The sequence below is a fragment of the Typha latifolia genome, chromosome 1, assembly GCF_019914945.1.
Source record: "Typha latifolia isolate L0001 chromosome 1, TyphaL0001v2, whole genome shotgun sequence".
In the NCBI taxonomy this organism is placed as follows: Eukaryota; Viridiplantae; Streptophyta; class Magnoliopsida; order Poales; family Typhaceae; genus Typha; species Typha latifolia.
The window spans coordinates 12,006,435-12,032,583 of NC_133086.1; positions in this window are offsets into that span (position 1 = coordinate 12,006,435).

A 26,149-nucleotide genomic window follows, 5' to 3' on the forward strand; every position below is an offset into this window, starting at 1 on the left:
TATGCTCTAACACCAGAAACGAACCGAATTAGCGATGTGCTAACTTCTGGTTTTGCATCGGATGCAAGGTCACTTGTCGGTACGGTTGCACCCTCACGAACACCCAAGTGCCGATGTCGAACTCCTGCCCCCGATGGTTATGATCATAAACTTGCTTTATGCGGTTGAGCAAGTTTAAGATGGGCACACAATCTCCTCAATGTGGCGTCCCTATCCATCAAAGTCAAGTCCACCTCCGTCCGATCCGCAGATGCCACAGGGTCATAGGCGTGTAAAATCAGAGTCGTGCACCCATACACCACCTCGAATGGAGTCATGCCAATACTACTGTTGTGAGCGGTGTTATAAGACCATTCTGCCCATGGTAAGAACTCCAACCATCGTCTCGGCATCTCTCCCACAAAGCACCGTAAATACTGCTCAATGCCTCGATTAACCACCTCGGTTTAGCCATCTCTCTGTGGATGCTAGGTCGAACTAAAGTCCAATCGAGTCCCCTGCAATCTAAAAAGCTCCACCCAAAGGTCGCTCACAAATAGATGATCATGATCGGAGACAATCGTGCCTGGCATGCCATGCAACCTGGCAACATCTCTCACAAAAATTTTAGCCACCGACTTGGCTAACAATCGATGCGACAATACAGAAAAGTGTGCCTACTTGCTCAATCTGTCAACCACCACAAAAATAACAGAGTAGCCACGTACGAGCGGAAGACCTTCTATGACATCCATAGAAATGTCTTTCCAAACACGGTCTGGTATCGATAGAGGCTAAAGTAATGCGGTCGGTTTTATTGTGGTTGCCTTTGGCCTTTGACAGACTTCGCAAGCACGAACAAAACTCCTCACGTCTCGCCTCAGTCCTGGCCAAGTGCAACTCTGTGATATCCTCCTATAAGTCCTCAAGACACCTTCATAACTAGCCTCTAGAGTTTGGTGGAAATGCTCCAACAATTTCTGCCACAATCTGTCATTTGCAAGCACTTGGATGCACCCGCAGGCTAGCATCAAACCGCCTCGGTTCTCCAACTCTGGATGGTACTGGGTTAGATGTACATGCATACCTCAGCTCATCAAGAAAAGGAAACATGGGAGAATAAAAGACTGCGAGCTCGGCGATATCAGGTTGGCTCGATAGTGCATCCATCACTCTATTTTCCGTCCCCTTCTTGTATTGAATTTCATAATCATATCCCAGCAATTTTGTGACCCATCTCTGCTGTGTCGGAGTGTGAATTCGTGGTCCCATAAAATATGTAAGACTCCTTTGATCGATTATAATAATAAATCGCCTACTGATCAAATAAAGCCTCCACTTGTCACCGCATGCAGGATTGCCAAATCTCCCTCTCATAGGTCAATAATTGCTGGGATTTTTGTGATAAAGCTTTGTTGAGAAAGGCTATGGGACGTCCTTCTTGCATTAGTACAGCTCCTATGCTAACTCTCAACGCATTGCATTCCACAACGAACTCTTTGGTGAAGTCCAGTATAGCTAGAACGAGCGCCGTTGTCATTGTTGTTTTCAATTTTTTAAAAGTTGTATTGGCTTCCTCTGTCCATCTAAAAGAGTCCTTCCTTAGCAAAGAAGTGAGAGCAGCAGTGATCTTTCCATACCCGGCGATGAAGCGACGATAATACTAAGTCAGCCCTAGGAAGCCATGAAATCCTATGGTGGAATTAGGGATCGGCCAAGCTGTCATGCACACCACCTTTTGAGGATCCGCCGCCACTCCTTTCGCTATTATAATGTGGCCTAAATACTCCACTTATGGTACTCCCCATAGGCACTTGGACTTTTTAATCTTCAGCTAGTTTTTCTTCAACAAATTCAGCACATCCTCTAAATGTCGCCAATGCTCCATTTCAGTTCTGCTGTACACCAAAATGTCATCAAAGAATACTAAGACATACCGTTGCAGCAAAAGCCGAAAAATATCATTCATGAGGCCTTGAAAAGTAGTTGAAGCATTGGTGAGGCCAAATGGCATCGCCCGGAACTCATAGTGCCCGTCCAAAGTCCGAAATACAGTTTTGTGCACATCCGCCTTATGAGCTCTAATTTGATGGTACTCGGCCCTCAAGTCAAGTTTACTAAATATGGTCGCCCCTGAAAGCTCGTCTAGCAACTCCTCTATGACCGGAATAGGATATCGGTCCTTGACGGTGATACACTTCGCTAGGATCTTTTCTTATTGCATTAGTTATTTATTTTTATTAAAATAAAATTCATGGAAGTCGCGTTCAAACACAAGTGGGGTGGCGTTCGAACGCCCTTACGAATGCCTACATCAAGTTCGCAAATATAGAGAATGTATATTATGCGTTCGAACGAGGTCGGGCGAGTTCAACGCCCATGTTCAAATGCCTGCATCGCATTCGCACATACAGAGAATGTCCTTTGGTGTGTTCGAACGCGATTGGGCGCATTCGAACGCGATCGACGGGAATCCTCTAGAATTAGGGTTATATATTATTTTAGGACTTGTTGGCTGGCCTCTATAAATATGTGGATGGCAGCCAACTTTATAATGCTATTGGAATATTGATTTCTTGCCCCATATCTTCTCTCTAGACTCTCTCCCTTCTCCCTCCTCACCATCCTTCCATCTCTACCGTTGGCAAGGTTTCTCATATCTTCTAATCTCCCTCGACTGTCAAGCCACCCCTCTTCTTTGGGATCTCAACCATTTCATTCCCTTCGTCTATATCCCTTAACCACATCCATCATCCATCTTCATCTCCATACCCATCCATAACCCTAACATCCACTCCATCCATCACCACTACCATCACCCACGTTATTCCGTGTTTTCATCAATGCTACAGTTCGAATATGTGAAGGGCATAAATACAAAAGTAGTTATAGATCAGGAAGTTACAGATCAAACCTAATTGGTTTTGTAGTTTTCTAACTACAGGAGAATATCTATCGAATATTTTCCCACAATTGCGCGAACTAATTCCTATAATACATTTAGATCTTGATGGAATAGTTGCGTAGCTTATCTTTGGTTCCAAATCTTATCAGACGGTGAAAGCATTTAGTGCCTGGTAGTCGACACAAAAACGCCACGACCCATCCTTCTTCTGCACCAATAACACGGGCAATGAGTAAGAGCTATGACTTGGTTGTATGAGGTCTTTCTCCAACATCTCGACCACCATCTTGGAGATAACTTCATTCTGCACAATCTCATCCGCTATTTGCCTTGGCGGCAACTCCTTTGGCTCCTCAAACAGTCCAGCAAACTTATCCAATAAATTAGACAAATCAATTGTAGTACCAGGACTCATTTGAGGCTCATCTCCTATGGGTCCTAACTAAAGAAGATAGACCAAATCACTCGCACAAGGCAGCCCCACCATTGGCTGCATCGCTGGAATCGGCGGGGACCGAACGCCATCAAGTCGCACATTTTATTTCCTTACTTAAATTTCATCCACATACTCAAGAAATCAAATGTGACGGGTCCCAAGCTCTGCAACCACTGAGTGCTAAGGACAATGTCCGCTCCTCACAGTGCCAACATATACAAGTCCACAATGATGTCGTCTCCTTGCACCGGTATACTGGCCCGGTGGCACAAACTCTCCGCCCAAAGCTTTGTGCCGTCTCCAATAGCGACCTCGAACCTCGCAGTCAGTTCAGCATCCAAGCTCATCTTCCTCACCAACCTCTTATCTAGAAAGTTATGTGTACTCCCAGAATTGATAAGGATGTGCACACAATACTTTCTAACGAGTCCGTCCACCCGCAATGTCCTCGACGTGAAAGTACCCGAATATGCATGCATAGATATCTCAACTTGGATATCTTCCTCCGCGCCCTCCTCCACGTCTTCCTCATGGACCTCCTCTGTATACCCTTGATCACCAACAACCTCATCGTCTGCCTCAAGACTGTCAATGAGCATCACACTCCCGATCGGTTTGGAACAATACTGACCGAGGGTGAAACGTTCATCGCATCAAAAGCAAAGCCCCTTCACTCTTCGCTCCTCCACCTAGGCAGGTGTGAGAGTTCAAACGGGGGGGCTTGTGCCTCCTCTAACATCGGAAGTGGGTCTCAAGGGTGGTCGTGCCCCAGTACTAGCAGCCGGTGCCTTTGAAACTTTAGAATTTCCAGCCGGCGTTCTCAATGCAAATCACCCATCTCGATTGCCCCAACTAGCTCTCACTGCCATTTTAAGAGCCTTGTGTTTTTCCTCCATCCTCATGGCCTTCTCAAAAGCCTCCTCAAGAGTGGTAGGACAAAGAGCACGAACATCCGCTTGAATCTCCTCCCGTAACCCTGAAATAAATGTGCTTATCAATGTCGGTTTGAGCCAAGGTGGCTCGCAATGGCTACTAACTCTTTCAAATTCTGCTTGGTACTCCAACACGGTTGTCCTCTGAACCATCTTGCTTAATGTGGCAGAAAAATCTTCATGCGTAGCTGTCCCAATTCTGCGTGTAATCCTCCTAGAAAATTCTACCCAACCAGTAAATCCTCCACCTCGAACGGCCGATCAATACCAATGCAACGCCGTTCCTTGGTGGTGAAAGCTTGCCATCAGTACCTTTGCGTGCTTCGCTGTCCCTTAACAATCAAAGTATTACTCCACTTGAAACACCCAATCCGTCGAATCATCGCCTTGGAATTTTGTGATACAATTCGGACTTCACCAATGTCGTCTCAAGCATGGATTCACTTTAGGGGTGTCTTTGTTTCTTGTTTTAATTTTTAATTCCTAAGAAAATAAGTTTTCTGTAAGTCGCGCTCGTACACGGGTGGAGTGCCTTCGAACGCGGTTGTGAATGCCTACATCATGTCCAGAGAGTGTAAATTGTGCGTTCGAACGCGTTGTGAATGCCTGCATCGTGTTCCAAACCCAGAGAAGTGGGAAGCAGGTGCGTTCGGTCACGTGTTCGAACGTCTGCATCGCGTATGCAAATCCAGAGAAGAGCGAACTAGGTGCGTTCGAACGTGAGTGGGTGCGTTCGAATGCGATCGGCGAAAATGTACTATTTAGGGTTAATTTTGAATTGTTTTATTAGCCTCTAAAGGATGTGGATGGCAACCATAGAGTCACTATTGAAGAATTGAGTTTTGCCTTGCCTCCTTCGTCTTCTTTGCTCTCGTTCTCTCGATCCTCGGCGACGCCGCTTCTAATCTCCCTCGACCGGCCAATCACCCTAGTCCCTTAGGGGTGGACCTCTCCTCACCCTAACCCTTCCATCAACCATAACCCTTCCACCACCACTTTTCACCGGTGCCACCCCATTAACGCCAGTCCACCCCCAACCATCATCATCTAGGATCTCGTGCCTCCATCCATGGATCCTGATCAGACCTCCCCCGATGTTTGTCAACTAATCGGATGATACCTCGAGATCCCCACATCCGATTTGCTTGAAACTTGATTTGTTGGAAAGCTCTTTTCTAAGGCTACAACATATCAAAATTTCACGAGCCAAATCATCTGAGAATTAGGAGAGATCGAACCATAGCCTAAACGGGAGATCGTATCAAGCTGGTATCAAAGCCACCGTTCCTCAGACACGCGCTTCTTATGACAACAACTAGAGCCATGGCTGCACGGCGAGATGGTGAAGAAGAGATTCTCCCAATAGAGGAGGAGGAAATGGTTGCGGGGAGTTCCACCCGCGGAACTGCCCGATCTAATCGGAATACGAAAGAACCTAGTGTTCAAGCCGTGTTGGGGTCTCTTTCCGAAGAAATGACAATCAACAACCAGATGATAATGGAGATGATGCGGGAATTACGGGCGACAAGGGAAGCCATGGCGAATGGGAATGCACCATCGACCCCACGACGCGAGTCCACTCCCATGAACCCACCGCCACCGGTTCAGAATTTGCAACCACAAGAGCCGCTGCTACCACCGCCCTATGGGCAGAGGCAAGTAAGGATGGTTCCACCAGAGCCAACTGCAAGTGAACCCATCCGACGAGCAAGCCACTATGGAGATCACCTTGGAGATCAAGATCCGTGGGCAGGGCAATACGACTCGGAACCACGGCGAGTTAATCAAAAACGATGGAGGGATTATCAACCATTCATTGTGCATCCTCCTCCGGTTAGACAAGGACTTGGACATGATCCGGAATGAGACAACGGCATCCGTGGATAAATCGTGTGTCTCGAATTCCCCAAGTTCAAAAGTGGCGATCCAATCGATTGGTTGTGTAGGGCGGAGCAATTCTTCGCATACCAAGGTACGACGGAAGAATACAAGGTGATGCTTGTGAGCTTCCACCTTGAAGATGTGGCGCTTCATTGGTTTCGAGCAGCCAATGCCAATGAGGCTATCAAAACTTGGGCTAAATTTTGTGCCGATATCACGCGGCGATTTAGAGCATCGGGGTATGAAGACTTCGATGCTCTCCTCTCAAAGAAGGTGAAAAAGACAACGGTTGGGGCATACCAAGAAGAGTTTGAGAGGATAAGTAGCTGATGTCAACCCCCATAGATAGATCAGCAACTTCGCAACACCTTCATCTCCAGGTTGCGGGGTGGCATACAAGCTGACGTGAGGGCTTTAAGGCCTAGAACTTTAAAGAAGGCTTTCGAAGATGCGGTGCTCATGGAAGACAAATATAGGGCCATGAAGTTTATTAGGTTTTTAATTGTTGGCAATTGTGTACAAAATATTCTAAGTGTATTTTTTACATGTATATGAGCTTTACACAAGTCTAGAAAATCTCTAGTTTGAAGAATTGCAAAATTATTGGAGCAAAGCTGATGAGATCAAGTCATGCCGTTCGAATGCATCTGGGCCGCGTTCAAATGCACCAACGAAGTTTGAAAATCTTGGACTTTCGTGAGTATAGATAAGATTTGGATTTGGCTCTATCTTGTACTTTCGTGAGTACGGATAAGATTAGGATTTGGCTCTATCTTGTACTTTTGTAAGTACGGATTTCAGATTCATCTTCCTCAGCTGGTAGCATATCAAGATCATCCGTACTATCAGTATCAACAATAGAGTCAGTATTAAGCAAGAAAGAGGCAAAGGCTACAAAGTTTTCTTCGTCTTTTTCAGAATCACCATCAGATTCATCTGAGTCATCCCAAGTAAATTTCATAGCTTTACCCTTTCTCTTAAGACGATTAGGGCATTCTTGTGCGATGTGTCCAAAACCAGAACATTCAAAACATTGAACTTTATTCTCAGAAATCTTATTTTTCTGTTTGACATTGTTGTTGCTACCACCTGTATTCGAACTCACAGTATTCTTCTTTTTTACAAATGCTTTGTTTTTTTCAAATTTTTCAGCATTCAACTTGTTTGGTTTCCAAAAAAATTTATTGAACTTTTTGACAAACATAGTCAACATCTCAACATCTAAATCACCTTCATCATCAGACTCCTCTAAATTTTGTTCAACTGTGGATAGGGCCATCCCTTTAGACTTCTTTGGTTTTGAAAGACTGGACTCAAATGTTTGTAGATTTCCTACCAATTGTTCAACTTTCATAGAATCGATGTCCTTACTTTCCTCAATAGCTGTAACTTTCGCCTGAAACCTTTCTGGAAGAGACCTAAGGATCTTACGGACAATTCTGTTTTCAGGAATTTTCTCTCCTAGGTTGAAACTGGAGTTGACTATATCACTCAGCTTTGCATAGAACTCATCAAATGTCTCATTCTCCTCCATACGTAGGGTTTCAAAACTAGTAGTCAACCTCTGAAGTTTCAAAAGTTTTACAGCCATAGTTCCTTCATGAGTTGTTTCTAAGATCGTCCAGGCTTCTCTTGCTATTTCACAAGTAGAAATTCTTCTAAATTCTTCCAAGGAAACACAACTAAAAATTGCATTTATTGCTTTGCTATTCCAGCCAACTTTTTCATAATCTGTCTTATCCCATGACTCAATCGGTTTCTCAACAAACTTATCATTCACCATGTACATTGGTGGACTCCAACCGTTCACAATGACCATCCATACTCGCTCATATATAGACTTCAAATAAGCTCTCATCCTAGCTTTCCAATATCCATAATTTGATCCATCTAGAATAGGAGGTCTAATAGATGAGGATCCATCTCTATGAAAATCCATGCCTATCTGACCTCTCTCAAAGGGTGAGAGAACCTGCTCTGATACCAATTGAAAAAACCCCTAGACACACGTATGTATCTAAACACTAGGCAATGATCTCGCTCGTTCGCTTAAGTAAAAGTCGGAAGAAATATTAAAAACGAAAGCAGAGATGAACACCAAGATTTTAACGTGGAAAAACTCAAGCGGGAAAAAACCACGGATCCAAACTCGGATCAAAACCAATCACTCAAGTGCAGGACCTCCATTCGGTCGTGAATGATTTATGAGCTGAGCAAGCTCGTCAAGGGACCAAACTCAACTCCGTGTTGTCGATTATTCATCGTCAGTTTCCTCCGAGTTCCTAGTCTTTGGCATTTGTGTCAAAAAGGAGGAGAGTGAGTGTGAGTCTAGACGTGTGTTTAGAGTTAGGAGTTTACTAGTGTAGGGGGAGTACTGGTGTAGGGGGAGTTTACTAGTTTATGTTTACTGCATAATAACTTTGCGTGAATACTTGTGAAATGCTTGCTTGATAACTTGTGTTTGGATTGTTATTCATTTCAAGTTATTTTCACTTGATCTTGGATTGGTATATTTTTATTATTTGTAGGGATTGAAGTACGAAATCTTCTAGACTTGTTGAATGCTCATTTTGAATTTTGTGTAATATCTTGTAATCTAGTTGTTTTGTCACAAATTGCCAAAGGGGGAGATTGTTAGGTTTTTAATTGTTGGCAATTGTGTATAAAATATTCTAAGTGTATTTTTTACATGTATATGAGCTTAACACAAGTCTAGAAAATCTCTGGTTTGAATAATTGCAAAATTATTGGAGCAAAGTTGATGAGATCAAGTCATGTCGTTCGAATGCATCCGGGCCGCGTTCGAATGCACCATCGAAGTTTGAAAATCTTGGACTTTCGTGAGTACGGATAAGATTTGGATTTGGCTCTATCTTGTACTTTCGTGAGTATGGATAAGATTAGGATTTGGCTCTATCTTATACTTTCATGAGTACGGATAAGATTTGGATTTGGCTCTATCTTGTACTTTCGTGAGTATGGATAAGATTAGGATTTGGCTCTATCTTGTTCTTTCATAAGTACAGATAAGGTTTGGATTTGGCTCTATCTTGTACTTTCGTGAGTATGGATAAGGCTTGGATTTAGCTCTATCTTAAAAATCATATATAAGGATTGTGATGCCCTATCTCTAGGGGGTTGAAGAAGCATTATTAAAGGAGACTTCTTGAGGCTACATCGGTTCTTCAACTAACAGATAAGGTTTCTTCTCATCTACAAATCATAAGCTTTCATCTTAAGGGCTATCTAGATGAAAGATCAATCTCGAGGGCTACTGAGGTTGGACTTCAATCGTGAGAAGCAGTGAATCGTGGGTTCTAGCGAACAAGACTGAGAGGAACTGGGTTTTTCCACGTTAAAATCTCTGCTTTCGTTTTTAATATTTCTTTCGACTTTTACTTAAGCGAACGAGCGAGATCATTGCCTAGTGTTTAGATACATATGTGTGTCTAGGGGTTTTTTCAAAGGTACACCTAAAACAAAATTGGACGAGCCAAGGAAGCCGCAATCAAGCTCAGCCAACCATAGCGGTAGGAAATATTACCGCTGTACCAAGGACTGCTGCTGCAATGGTGCCTCCTCGAGGACCCCTGAATCCATCCCAAGATGTGAAGTATGCACCTAGAGGTCCGGGGCGAGCACTCACACCTGCTCAAGTGGAGGAACGAAGGGCCAAAGGCCTATGCTTTCGTTGTAATGAGAAGTTTGTACCCGGACATCGCTACACTAAACCGATGGGATCAGTGATGCTAATAGATGGATTGGAGGATGTGGAGGATGAGTTTGCAGCTGAAGATGAAGGTGTGGCTGGAAATCAAGGAGAAGTAGCTGAGGAGCAACCGATGGAGGACATGATAGCCAAAATCTCCCTCCATGCCTATTCGGGGACAGCTGCACTAAAGACTTTGCGGGTGAACGGTGTAGTCAAGAAAACCACAATGAGAATCTTGATCGACACCGGGTCCACCCACAACTTCATTGACAAGAGGCTCCTTAGGAAGATTGGGCTCAAGTCGAAACCCACGGAAGGGTTCGATGTGACGATTGGAGATCCACCACATTGTGAGCAGATTTTATTTGTGGAGGTGTGGAATTGAAGGTGCAAGGCCAATGTTTCACATTGGATCTTTATTCGTAGGCTTTGCGAGGTGCCGACATTGTTTTGGGAACCCAATAGCTTCAAAGCTTGGGGCCTGTAACATTTGATTTCGCAAACTTCACACTGACATTTTGGAGAAATGGTCGAAGGGTGCTGCTGGATAGAAATCAACCGCAGCAAGAGTCGACATTGCAACCACTTGTGGGCTTTCCATGTGCAGGGGACTGAGTTCTACTATTACAAATGGTTGTTGCTAAACCAGAACATCCACCACCAAGGGAAATAGCCACTGACCTGCAAGAGCTGCTGTAGGAGTTCAAGGATCTCTTCGAGGAACCTCAAGGACTGCCATCGCCCCGTCGGAACGACCATCGCATCCAGATCATTATACGGGCTGAACCAGCAAATGTTTGGCCCTATCGGTACTCGCATGTCCAGAAAGAAGAGATCAGCATATTGGTGGTGGAAATGCTCGAACAAGGGATTATTCAACCGAGTAGAAATGCCTACTCGTCGTTGGTGCTACTGGTTCGGAAGAAAGATGGGAGTTCAAAATTTTACATTGACTACCGAGCGTTGAGTGCGATTACAGTCAAAGACTAGTATCCAATACCGGTGGTCGAGGAGTTGTTGGATGAACTCACAGGGTCATCTTACTTCAGCAAACTTGACTTAAGAGCGGGGTACCATCAAATCCGCGTCGAATCGGAAGATGTTCACAAAACGGCGTTCCGAACTCATGATGGTGATACGATTCGGACTTCACCGACATCGTCTCGAGCATGGATTCACTTTAGGAGTGTTTTTATTTCATGTTTTAGTGTTTAATTTCCATTAAAATAAGTTTTCTGTAAGTCGCGTTCGAACACGGGTGGAGTGAGTTCGAACGCGGTCTGTGAACGGGATTGTGAACGTCGTGAAGAGAATGTACTGTGCATTCGAACGCGGTGCGTTCGAATGCACTGTGAACGCCTGCATCGCGTTCGCAAATCCAGAAGAGCGAACTCGGTGCGTTCGAACGCGGTCGGGCGAGTTCGAACGCGATCGACGAAAATTGTGTTTTTAGGATTAATTTGAGTTGTTGGTTAGCCTATAAAAGGATGTGGTAGGCAACCAGATTGATTATTGATTATTTGAGATTGAGTTTTGCCTTGCCTCCTTCGTCTTCTTCGCTCCCATTCTCTCAATCCCCGGTGACGCCGCTTCTAACCTCTCTCGTCCGGCTAATCACCCTAGGCCCTTAGGGGTGGCCCTCTTCTCCCCCTTCGTCCAATCTATCCCACACTTGCCCTAATCCTTCCATCAACCACAACCCTTTCACCATCACTTTTTACCGGTGCCACCCCATTAACGCCGGACCTCCACCAACCATCATTACCTAGGATCTCATGCCTCCATCCACGAATCCAAAATAGAGCATCCTGATGTTCGTCCACTAAACAGACGATAGCTCGAGATCCCCAACTCCGATTTGCCCGAAACTTGATTTGTTGGAAAGCTATTTTCTAGGGCTACAACATATCACAATTTCATATCTATCCAACAGCGGCATATTTTGGGATATTATTTCAAATTTCCGTGCCAGATCTAGTCCAGATCAAGAATTGGAATAGATCGACCCTTCACCAAAAAGGCGTGATCGTATCAGATGGTCACTATGAGTTACGAGTTATGCCGTTTGGGCTCACCAATGCACCGGCCACAATCCAAGGTCTGATGAATGATCTTTTCCACCCGCTCTTGCGTCGGTACGTGCTCGTCTTCTTTGACGATATTCTAGTGTATAGCAGGAATTGGAGCGAACAGTTGTCGCATGTGCGTGAGGTGTTGAATATCTTGCAACCAAACCAGTTAAAAGTCAAGATGAGCAAGTGTCTTTGGGGAAAGCCATGAGTGGAGTACTTGGGACATATAATCTCAGCAAGAGGAGTTGAAGCCAATCCAAGTAAGATCAAGAATATGGTGGACTGGCCGATTCCTACTAATCAGTGGGAATTGAGGGGATTCTTTGGGTTGACGGGGTACTATCGGCGATTCATTGCCAACTACGGAAAAATTGCTGCCCCATTGACCTCCTTACTCAGAAAAGCTAGGTTTCAATGGACGAGCAAGGCGATGGAGGCCTTCGAAGCCTTGAAGACAGCTATGTCTACTGCTCCGGTTCTAGCACTACCGGATTTTACCAAGCCCTTTGTGGTGGAATGCGACGCTTCGGGTGAGGGCATTGGAGCAGTTTTGATGCAAGAGGGCAGACCCGTGGCATATATGAGCAAGGCATTGTGAAACCAGTCGCGACAGTTATCCACCTACGAGCATGAAAAACTAGCGATTCTACACGCTGTCACCAAATGACAACCCTACTAGATCGGCCAATGGTTTACTATCCGCACGGACCAGCATAGCTTACCCTACTTTATGGAGCAACATGTGCACACCCCAGCCCAGCAACGGTAGGTCACGAAACTCCTTGGGTATGACTACGAATTAGTCTACAACAAGGGGACCGAGAATCGAGCGGCCGATGTCCTTTCGCGCCAACCGGACACAAGTGCGATCGCCTCTAATTTCAGATATGTGGGGAACCAATGCAGAAGATCAAATCATGGAGGAGCTAGAGTCAGATATCATGGATCGCTTCCCAAATTTCAAACTTTGAGGACAAGGTTGCGGAAGCGTGGTGGATTGATACGATACAGACTTCATCGATGTCGTCTCAAGCATGGATTCACTTTAGGGGTGTCTTTGTTTCTTATTTTAATGTTTAATTCCTAAGAAAATAAGTTTTATGTAAGTCGCGTTCGAACGCGAGTGGAGTGTGTTCGAACGCGGTTGTGAACGCCTACATCATGTCTAGAGAGTGTGAATTGTGTGTTCGAACGCACTGTGAACGCCTGCATCGCGTTCGCAAATCCAGAGAAGTAGGAAACAGGTGCGTTCAGTCATGCGTTTAAATGTCTGCATCGCGTTTGCAAATCTAGAGAAGAGCGAACTAGGTGCATTCGAACGCAATCGGGCGCGTTCAAACGCGATCAGCAAAAATGTACTATTTAGGATTATTTTTGAATTGTTTGGTTAGCCTCTAAAGGATGTGGATGGCAATCATAGAGTCATTATTGAAGAATTGAGTTTTGCCTTGCCTCCTTCGTCTTCTTCGCTCTCGTTCTCTCGATCCCCGGCAACGCCGCTTCTAAACTCCCTCGATCGGCCAATCACCCTAGTCCCTTATGGGTGGCCCTCTCCTCCCCCTTCTTCCAATCTATTCAACACTTGCCCTAACCCTTCCACCACCAATTTTCATCAGTGCCACCTTATTAACGCCAGTCCACCCCCAACCACCATCATCTAGGATCTCGTGCCTCCATCCACGGATCCTGATTAGACCTCCCCCGATGTTCGTCCACTAATCAGATGATACCTCGACATTCCCACATCCGATTCGCCTGAAACTTGATTTATTAGAAAGATATTTTTTGGGCCTACAACATATCAAAATTTCATGTTGATCCGACGGCAGCATCTTTCGGGATCTATTTATAAAGTTCCATGACAGATCTAGTCTAGATCTGAGAATTGGGAGAAATCAAACCTTAGCCTAAAGGGGAGATCGTATCATTTTGGAAAGTCCAAGCATGCGGTTCTCCCCTGAATAGCATTGTCGGGCTCGCAAAAGATCATTCGTTCAGGTCTGAACTGCTGTGCTTGTTGCTCTCCTTCTCTGAATCCTTGAACATGCCCATCACCATCTCCGATGGGATCAACATCATCATCTAAGTGCCAATCTTCTTCATCGACGAAGCACACTAGTGTTGCGCGCCTCTCGGGTTCCACCATAGCCAGCCTCAAGTTGTGTATCGGAGGTTGGAGATGATGTGTAGGAATAGCTAAATGAGGCTCATTGACATTCACATGTAATACCTAGATCTGTGGGGCGCTGGTTCAGTGTGATTCCACCGCTAGTCCTTCTTGAGGCATTGATCTTCATCGAGGAGATGATGAAGCCGATCGGTTCATGACATATTCCTTCAAGGCATTATGATCATTCTACATTGCGTCCACCCGATGCAGCAATGTTTGAAACATACCCCTAAGTTCATCTGCCAAGCTAATGTTTACACCCACGGACGTTGGTTGACTCAGTCCTACCATGGGTGCCCTAAGGGAATTGGCCTCTCGGTTAGGGTTATCATGGATTGAGTCTTTCCTTATTGGTGTGCTCTCCATTGATCTCCTTGTTGGTGTCATATTCCTTGTTTCCACCATTAATGGAGGTCCGAGGTTCACTGAGCTTTGATACCAATGATAGGCTACATAATGATCCCTTCAAGATCTAGATTGATTGTAGGAAGCAGTCTGCGCAACCGAGAGAAAATATTTACCAAATATTCTTCTGTAGTTAGAAAATTATGAAACCAAAGGTGGTCAATCTATGACTTCTTGGTCTACATTTTTTGTTTATCCCTTCACAGATTTAGACTACAACTGGGATGAAAATATGCTAGAGTGGGGGTGATGGTGGTGGTGATGGGTGAAGAGATTGATAGGGTTATGGATGATAATGGGGATGAGGGTGGATAGTTGATGTAGTTTTAGGGATAAGGATGAAGAGAGAGAAGTGGTCAAGATCCCAAGGAGGAGGGAGGACTCGACAGACAATGGAGATTAGAAGATAGATGAGACATTGCCAATGGTAGAGGTGGCTGGTTGGTGAAGAGGGAGGAGGGAGATTAGGATAGAGAGACTAGAGAGAGGATAGATGAAGATAGAAACTAATATTCATTCATTATAATGATTTTGGCTGCCATCCACACCGTTTAAGAGGCTAGCCAACAAGCCAAAATAATAATTATTAACCCTAATACTAGTGAACTCTCGCTGATCCCGTTCGAATGGGGTCGACCGCGTTTGAACGCATAAAATAAGTTCTCTGTGGATCCGAACTAATGCAAGCGTTCGCACACGGGCGTTCGAACGTGCCCTTCCGCATTTGAATGCGACCTACAGAAACTTTATTTTGTTGAAAATAAACAACTAATGCAATAAGAAAAGATTCTAGAAAGGTATATCACAACACTCTCTCTTTCGCCCAACGACATCTAATCTTGGACGTCGTCTTCTTCCTCCCTCAATCTGACCGTGCCCCCTTGCCTCTCAAGGATCAGTCCACTCTCTCCCCCTTCATCTAGCTTAATGCTCTACCCCACCACTGCTGCCACCATCTTCCCCAAAACATAGGTAGAAATCCTATCTCGGACCTAGGGTTAGGGTTCAGCCAAGTGCATGGGGAAGATGAAGTGTGCACTAGTTTGATGCATATGTGCATGACTCCGGGCCCGAGTACGAGCTTGAGAATGACTAGTGGAATGATTTGGTGGGCCCACACTATTAGACTGAGGTGAACCTGCATATAGCTCGGGCATCATGTGAGTTGGACCCATGGGCCTATAACCAATGTGACTAGCATCGACAACGAGGTCACTTAGCCCACGACAGGAGTCAAATTAAAAGCCAAGTGATTTGGTCTTAAGATTATTCGCAGTAATAATATGATTCCAAAGTCACAACAAATCCTATCAAATAAATAAAATGAATCTAAATAAATTTACAAATTACAAAATGAAAAATTATGTATAGTCAAGTTTAGTGTTGGACATTATTTTCTTAAGACCAATTCACCCTCCACTGATTGCTTCTGAAATAGTGCACATTGATTTCCGATAATATAACGGCTATCTTGCACTCGAAAGAAAGCCACTATTCGAATGCCTTATCGAACTTAAACTGTGTAGTACTCTCTCTCAAATATAGATGATACATTTAGTTAGAATCTTTTCTTATTGCATTAGTTACTTATTTTCATTAAAATAAAATTTTTGTAGGTCATGTTCGAACGTAGGAGGGGTCGCGTTCGAACACAGGAGGGGTCGCGTTCGAATGCAGGAGGGGTCACGTTCGAACGCTCTTGCGAACGCCTGCATCATGTTCACAAATACAGAGAACGCGTAATGTGCGTTTGAATGCGATCGGGCGAGTTCGAACGCCTCATCGCGTTCATACATATAAAGAACGCGGTCGGGCGAGTTCGAATGCCTCATCGCGTTCCTACATATAAAGAACGTGGTCGGGCGAGTTCGAACGTGATCGGCGGGAATGCTCTATAATTAGGGTTACTTATTGTTATTAGGATTTGTTGGCTAGCATCTAAAAGTATGTGGATGGGAGCCAAATTCATTATACAATTAGATTATTGATTTCTTGCCTCTCTATCATCTCTATAATCTAATCTCCCTCCTCCCTCTTTGCCAACCTACGACCTCTACCGTTGGCAAGGTCTCTCCTAACTTCTAATCTTCCTCGACTAGCGATTTCTCCCTCTTCTTTGGGATCTTGACCACTTCGTCCCCTCTGTCTTTATCCCTTAAACAACATCATCATCCACCCTCATCTCCATTATCATCCATAACCCTATCTTCTACTCCACCCGTCATCACCACCATCATTCACAATATATCATATTTTCGTCCCAGTTGTAGTTCAAATTTATGAAGGGCGTAAATACGAAAAATATAGATCGGGACAGCGAAGGACGCAAAGGTCTAGTTGGCAAGCTTTCACCTCCAAGGAACAGCATTGCATTGGTATAGATCGATTATTCATGGTGGAGGATTTACCGGTTGGGCTGACTTTTGTAGGAGGATTACACGCAGATTTGGGATAGCGGCATATGAAGATTTTGCTGCACATTAAGCAAGATGGTTCAAAGGACGACCGTATTAAAGTATCAAGCAGAATTTGAAAGAGTTACTAGTCGTTGTGAGCTACCTTGGCCCGAATCGACATTGATGAGCATATTTATTTCAGGGCTGCGAGAGGAGATACAAGCGGATGTTCGTGCTCTATGCCCTACCACTCTTGAGGAGGCCTTTGAGAAGGCCGTGAGGATGGAGCAAAAGCATAAGACTCAAGATGGCAGCAAAAACAAGTTGGGGCAACCGAGATGGGCAGTTTGCGCCTAGAATGCTGGCTAGAAATTATGCAGGTTCAAAAAAAGCGGGTGCTATTACTAGACCACGACCACCTTTGAGACCTTCCGATGCGATGAACATTTCACCCCTAGTCATTAGTGTTCCAAACCGATCAGGAGTGTGATGCTTATCGACAGTCTCGAGGAGGATGATGAGGATGTTGATGATGGAGAGTGTCCAGAGGAGGTCCATGAGGAGGTCGTTGAGGAGGGTGCGGAGGAAGATATCTCAGCTGAAATTTTGACGCATACATATTCGCGTACTTCTACGCTGAGGATGTTATGAGTAGACGGACTCGTTAAAAAGCATTGTGTGCACATCCTCATCGATTCTGAGATACACACAACTTTCTAGACGAGAGATTAGTGAGGAGATTGGGCTTGGATGCTGAACCGACCACAGGGTTTGACGTTGCTATTGGAGACAGCACGAAGCTTAAGGCGGAGAATTTGTGTCGTTGGGTCGGTATACGGGTGCAAAGACATGATATCATTGTGGATTTGTATCCGTTGGCACTGCAAAGAGCGGATATTGTCCTAGGCACACAATAGTTACAAAGCTTGGGACCCATCACTTCTAATTTCTGGAGCATGTGGATAAAATTTAAACAAGAAAATAAAGATGTGCGGCTTAATGGCGTTCGTTCTCTGCCAATTCATGCGATGCAGCCGATGGTGGAACTGCCTTGTGCGTATGATTTGGCCTATCTTCTTCAATTATGACCAATAGAAGATGAGCCTCAAATGAGTTCAGGTACTACAATTGAATTGTCTAATTTATTAGATAACTTTTCTGGACTATTTGAGGAGCTATAGGAATTGCCACCGAGGCAAACGGCGGACCATCGCATAGAGATTATACGTAGGGCTGCATCGACAAACGTGAGGCTATATCAATATCCTCATTTGCAAAAAGAAGTTATTTATAAGATACTAGCCAAGATGTAACACCCACAAACCCTAAACACATGCATGGCATGATCCCATATGGCACATGTGTGGCACTTGACTATTTGGTTAGTTACTAACAATCAAATAAACTTGTATCAACATCATAATTTTATCCACAGCATGTAAACTAAGAATAACACAGAGTCTAACTGTCAACAGCACACAGATAACCCTACTTGAGCCCCACACAGGCCACAACACATCATCAAGAGCTTTTCACCACAACATATACACAACGATGGTATATATATAATTATATAAGTACAAAGTTACCTGCTAGAATATAAGATAAGGATAAAGACACACTTTGGAGGATGTCCACTAATACATTAAATAAGATAACTCATCTAGCACATAACACTAACCACACTCTACTCTTCACCCACTCGCAAGACCTCTAAGGGAGTATCTTGCTCCACTCATTCACCTAGTTTTTTGGAAAAGAGAAAACAAAGAGAGTCATGAGCTAAAGTCTAAGTGAATAGACCTTACCCCGAATGAGTGAAGTCAAACAAAGAGTAAATCATGTACTGGATAATATGAATCAGAAAGAGCATCATGTTATGAATGAGAGTATGAATGTAACCTCAATAATATATAATTGAAATATAGATAACATGTCATAACTGATAAAAGCATATAATTCTTGAGAATAAGTAAACAAATCTCCATGCTATAGTATCATTATAACTCTCTCTCAAATATGACACATGATGCATGCCAACTATGATCATGCTATGATATCAAATGCAACCATATATGATGTAAATTGACCATTTGATAATCAGGTATTCAAATGAGAATAAAATTATATGTAGTTCTCAACATCTCCGTCATCAATATCATTTTTGTATGTCATTATCATACTAGACCACTATGCATAGTCAACACCCGGTACCCGGTCTCAACATCATGCTCGGAGGCTCAGAGCATACTCTGCCATCCGCAAGGAGTATCTCAAATATAATCATACCCTGCCATCCACTAAGGGTATCAGCAACCATCCAGATCGGGCACCCTTCTAGCTGATAGAAATCTTGTGAGGATAATTCGTCACATATACCCTAGCGAACGGCATGTGTTCGAATGTCTGCTGCGCACACAAACTAATGACTTCGGACGTAAGGCCAACAGGATCGCAACTATCTCGAGCGATCAATCATCCACCAAGTGCGTCCTAACCCTCACGCCCACACGGATATCCTCACGCTTTCTATCAACTATCCTATCAATCACATTTCATGCTTTCCTTCTAAATGATAGATCATATGCATATATCCAATACAATAACAAGTCAATGCATAACAGGAATTTAGGTAGAATAGGAATCAAGAGAAAATCAATACAATGTAGTCTCCGATTATATATTCGACACATGCATACCCATGCTAATCTATCACAACATGCATACTCATGTTATAGATCAACTGATCATAAAATTATAACACTATAGTCATCTCTAATCATCTCTACATATCATCATCATACTCGTATCAAAGATCAGCACAATTACGTGCATGATAAAATATGCTCGACTGTAATCATCTCTAGATAAAGTCATATAATCATACTGGAGGCCAAAATATGCGAGTACATAATATATAATATATCCTAATTTGAGAAAAGCGTCTAGGGGATAAGACTACTGACCACTACTGCAATTACCAAATAATCACTCGCTCACGCTGCTATGACAATGATTAAGCCTCGATAGCTAAGTCCACGGAGTCTTGAACATAGGGGTCGGGATATGAAATTATTTATAACAAATAATGTCAGTCTTTCTATTAATTAAAATTAACCTGGCTAGAAAATAATTTCTTATTATAATCATGTACTCTTTATTTCTATATTTGTTTTGTTATTTATTAACCATAATTATATTATTTAATAGTGTATTAAAAACATAATTATCTGCCTATTATTCTCTTTGATAATTAAGAAAAAATAAGAATTAAGTTACTGCAATTAATTACGCAGGAATATACGTACATAACCCTAATAATTATTATTACCTACTTAGGATTAATATAGTAATTTATGTTGCAGGTATTTTATTAAACATGATATAATTTGATTTATTTACTAACTATGACATAATTAGATTTAATTTATATAAATTAAATATATTAGATTAACTAAACTAATTAAATAATTAATAACATAATCAAATATAATTTAAATAGTATCAATAATATGCATATATATAAATATATAAATTATATACAGTGCTGGGCTTAGCGGTGCAAGGGTGTTAGGCCGAGCCCAGCACCTCACTTCAGTGTTACCCGAGAGGAGAAAGAAGGGAAGGAGGAGGAGGAGGAGAAGAAGAAGAAGAAGAAGAAGAAGAAGAAGAAGAAGAAGAAGAAGAAGAAGAAGAAGAAGAAGAAGAAGGAAGAGGGTTGGGCCGTAGGGGAGGGGTACGGCCGCTGGTGGCCACTCAGCGACCGACCTCTCGCCGGCGGCTCAAACCTCCGGCAGTCCTGAGAGGAAACTAAGAGAGAGAGAGAGAGAGATAGAGAGAGAGAGAGAAAGAGAGATAGAGAGAGAGAGAGAAAGAGAGGGAAAGAGAGGGGGAGAGAGAGAGAGAGAGAGACTCACCGGTGGAAAGAAGGGCTGACAGCGGCTCTTCCCGACGGTAGGTGACTACTTGTGAACTAGAGGGAGAGAGAGAGGGAGAGAGAGAGGGAGAGAGCAAGAGAGAGAGAGAGATCGAGAGAATGTAGGGAAGAGAGAGAGAGAAAAAAAGAATATTAGAGAGAGAAAGAGATGGTCACGCGGTGGCGGCAGAGTGGCCGGTGGGCCAGGTCCGACCTCCACGCGTCGCCGCGGCGTGGAGAAGAGTGGCTCTGTGGAGGTGCGTGGAACCCCCACTGCTACCACGACATGCATGGCATGCTAGGCATGAGGCCGGCCACAACGTGGCCGGTCGCGTCATGCCCAGCAAAAGCTTTAGTTTTTTTAACCTACTTGGGTTATTACACAAGTTGTTGGAGCAAGGCCTCATTCAAGCAAGTCATAGCTCATACTCATCGCCCGTGCTATTGGTGCAAAAAAAAAGACGAGACATGGCATTTTTGTGTGGACTATTGGGCACTAAACGCTATTACCATCAAGGACCAGTATCCCATTCTGGTTATAGAGGAGCTACTGGACGAGCTTGCAGGGGTGACGATATTCAGCAAGCTTGACTTGAGGGCCGGGTATCATCAAAATAGAGTTCACCCAGCGGATGTGCATAAAACTGCATTTCGGACTCCAGACGGGCACTACGAATTCTGGGTGATACCCTTTGGTCTTACCAATGCTCCAGCTACTTTTTAAGGTCTCATGATTGATATATTTTGGGCTCTACTACAAAGATATGTTTTGGTATTTCGGGCTTAACCGATGTCGTCTCGAGCATTGATATACTTTAGGGGTGTCTTTATTTCCTATTTTAGTGTTCAATTCATAGAAAAAAATAAGTTGTTGGTATATCGCATTCGAACACGAGTGAAGTGCGTTCGAACGCTCTTGTGAACGCTTGCATCAGATTCGCACATACAGAGAGTACAAAATGTGCGTTCAAACGCTGCGTTCAAACGCGCCTGCGAATGCCTGCATCACGTTTGCACATACAGAGAATGCAAAAAGTGCGTTCAAATGCGATCGGGCGTGTTCAAACACGGTCGACGAAAATCTATGTTTTAGGGTTAATAATTACCAATTTTGAATTGTTTGGTTAGCCTCTAAAGCTGTGGATGGCAACCATGGAATCATTATTGAATGAATTGAGATTTGCCTTTTCTCCTTCGTCTTCATCTCTCCCGTTCTCTCGTTCCCCGGCGTCGCCGCTTCTAGCCTCCCTCGACCGGCCAATCACCCTAGTCTCTTAGAGGCGGCCCACTCCTCCCCCTTCTTCCAATCTATCTATCACCTTGCCCTAACCCCTTCCATTATCCATAACCCTTCCACCTCCACTTATTCACTGGTGCCACCCCATTATCGCCGGTCCACCACCCTCCACCATCATCAAGGATCTCGTGCCTCCATCCACGGATCCTAAGATGGACTCCCTAATGTTCGCCTACTTATCGAAAAATATCTCGAGATCCCACCATCCGATTCTCTTAAAACTAGATTTGTTGGAAAGCTCTTTTCCGAGGCTCCACTATATCAAAATTTCACATCGATCTGACAGATCCATCTTCCGGGATCTATTTTTAATAGATTATCCCAATAAAGGATGGGGAAACAGTTGCGAGGACTTCCACCTATGGAACCGCCCAACCAAATCGAAATACGGAAGAGCCTAGCGTTCAAGCAATGTTTTGGTCTCTTTTCAAACAAATGGCCATCAACAACTAGATGATGGAGATGATGCGGCAATTTTGGGCGACAAGGGAAGCCATGGCGAATGGGAATGCATCATCGACCCCACGATGCGAGTCCACCTCCACAAACCCGCCGCCACCAGTTTAGAATTTGCAACCACAAGAGCCTCTGCTCCCACCACCTTATGGGTAGAGACAAGCAAGGATGGTTCCACCGGCCTAATTGCAGGTCAGCCCATCCGACGAGCGAACCACTATGGAGATCGTCTTGGAGATCTAGATCCATAGGCGGGGCAATACGAACCAGAACCGCATCGAGTTAACCAAAATCAAAGGAGGGATCATCAAGCATTCATGGTGCATCCTCCTCCGGTTAGACAAGCATTCTCGAATTTCCCAAGTTCAAAGGTGGTGATCCGACTATTTCCCCTACTGAGAACAACTAAGGTCTAGTGTGTTGGAAATCATGGAGTTGGCTTCTTCATTACCTCGAGTTGGGATCTTTCCCCTATAGAAGAGATGGCTCAGTGGAATCTAGCAGGGAAGGATTAGGAGCCCAAGGGATGCGGTTGGCCCCTACGCAAGGAGATTCTATTGCCCCCAATTTCAAAGAAAAATAAAATGGGCTTTGAAAATTCTTTGCGTACCAGGGTACAGCAGAAGAATATAAGGTGACACTTACGAGCTTCCACCTTGAAGATGCAGCGCTTCATTAGTTTTGAGCAGCCAATGCCCATGAGGCTATTGAAACTTGGGCTAACTTTTGCACCGATATCACGCGGCGATTTTAAGCGTCGGGGTATGAAGACTTCGATGCTCTCCTCTCAAAAATGATGCAAAGGATCACAGTTAGGGCATACCAAGAAGAATTTTAAAGGATAAGTAGCTGATGCCAACCCCCATGGACGGATCAGCAACTTCGCAGCACCTTCTTCTCCGGGTTGCGAGGAGATATACAAGCTGACATGGGGGCTTTAAGGAACTAGAACCTTCAAGGAGGTCTTTGAAGATGCGGTGCTCATGGAAGACAACCATCGAGCCATGAAGTTACACCTGAAACAGAATTGGACATGCCAAGGAAGCCGCAATCAAGCTCAACTAAACATAGCAGCAGGAAATGTTACTAGCGTACCAAGAACCGCTGTTGCACTGCTGCCTCCTCGAGCACCCCTAAAGCCCTCCCAAGATATGAAGTACACACCTAGAGGTCCAGGACGAGCACTCACACCTACTCAAGTGGAGGAACGAAGAGCCAAAGGCCTATGCTTTCGTTGTGATGAGAAGTTTGTACTCGGACATCGCTGCGCTAAACCGATGGGATCGGTGATGCTAATAGATAGATTGGAGGATGAGTTGGTAGCTAAAGATGAAGGTGTGGCTGGACAGCAAGGAGGAGTAGCTGAGGCGCAACCCATGGAGGACATGATAGCCAAAATCTCCCTCCATGCCTATTTAGGGACAACCGCGCCAAAGACTTTGTGGGTGAACGGTGTAGTCAAGAAAACCACAGTGAGAATCTTGATCGACATTGGGTCCACCCAAAACTTCATTGACAAGAGGCTTCTTAAGAAGATTGGGCTTGAGTTGTAACCCACGGAATGGTTCGATGTGACGAATGGAGATGGCACCACCTTGCGAGCAGATTTCATTTGTGGAGGTGTGGAGTTGAAGGTGCAAGGCCAAATTTTCACATTGGATCTGTATCCGTTCGTCTTGCGAGGTGCCGACATTGTCTTGGGGACCTAATTTCTTCAAAGCTTAGGCCCCGTAACATTTCATTTTTCAAACCTCATACTTACATTTTGAAAGAATGGTCAAAAAGTGCTGCTGGATGGGAACCAACCGCGGCAAGGGCCGACGTTGCAACCACTATTGGGACTTCCATGTGCAGGGGACCGACCTCTACTCTTACAAATGGCGTTGCTAAACTAGAACACACCATCGAGGGAAATACCCGCTGACATGCAAGAATTGCTGTAGGAATTCAAGGATCTCTTTGAGGAACCTCGAGGACTACCGCCGACCCGTCGGCACGACCATCGCATTCAGATCATTCTAGGGACGGAACCAGCAAATGTTCGGCCATATCAATACCCACATGTCCAGAAGGAGGAGATCAGCAAATTGGTGGTGGAAATACTAGAGCAAAGGATTATTCAACCGAGTAGAAGTGATTACTCGTCGTCGTATACTGCTGGTTCAGAAGAAAGATGGGAGTTGGCAATTTTGCATCGACTACCGAGCCTTGAATGCGATCACCGTCAAAGACTAGTACCCAATACTGGTGATCAATAAGTTGCTGGATGAACTTGCAAGGTCGGCTTACTTCAGCAAACTTGACTTAAGAATGGGGTACCATCAAATTCGCGTCGACCCGGAAGTTGTGCGCAAAACGATGTTTCGAACTCACGATGGACACTATGAGTTCTCAGTCATGCTGTTTAGGCTCACCAATGCACCGGCTATCTTCCAAGGGCTGATGAAGACCTTTTTCGCCTGCTCTTGTGTCAGTATGTGTTCGTCTTCTTTGACGATATTCTAGTGTATAGCAGGAATTGGAGCGAGCACTTGCCGCATATGTGTGAGGTGTTGAATATCTTGTGACAAAACTAGTTAAAAGTCAAGATGAGCAAGTGCCTTTGGGGTGAGCCATGAGTGGAGTACTTGGGACATATAATCTCAGCGAGAGGAGTGGAAGACGATCCAAGCAAGATCAAGAATATGGTGGACTGGCCGATTCCCACTAATCAGCGGGAATTGAGGGGATTCCTTGGGTTGACGGGTAACTACCAGCGATTCGTTGCCAACTACCGCAAGATTGCTGCCCCACTGACCTCCTTACTCAGAAAAGGTAGGTTTCAATGAACGGGCAAGGCGACGGAGGCCTTCGAAGCATTGAAGACAGCCATGTCTACCGCACCGGTTCTGGCACTACCGGATTTCAGCAAGCCCTTTGTGGTGGAATGTGACGCTCCGAGTGAGGGCATTGGAGCTGTTTTGATGCAAGAGGGCAGGCCCGTGGCATATATGAGCAAGGCATTGTCGAACCAGTTGCGACATCTATCGACCTACGAGCACGAAATGCTAGCAATTCTGCACACCATCACCAAATGGCTACCCTACTTGACTGGCCAACGGTTTACTATTCGCACGGACCAACGTAGCTTATCCTACTTCATGGAGCAACGTGTTCACACCCCAGCATAGCAACGGTGGGTCATGAAACTCCTTGGGCATGACTATGAGCTAGTCTACAAAAAGGGGATTGATACGATCCTTCCTCGGCTATAGGCTCTGATACCAGCTTGATACGAACCCTCTTTTGGTGCTATGGCTCTGATACCAGATTGTTACGATCTTGCACGGAACTTTAAGATAAGATCCCGAAATATCCCGCCGTTGGATCACTGTGAAATTTTGATATGTTGTAGGCCCGGAAAAGAGCTTTCCAACGGATCTAGTTTCAGGCGAATCGGAGTTGGGGATCTCGAGATATCGTTCGTTTAGTAGACGAACGTCAGGATACTCTGTTTTTGGATTCCGTGGATGAAGGCACGAAATCCTGGGTAATGGTGGATTGTGGAGGGCCGGTGTTGATGGGGTGGCACCGGTGTAAAAGTGATGGTGGA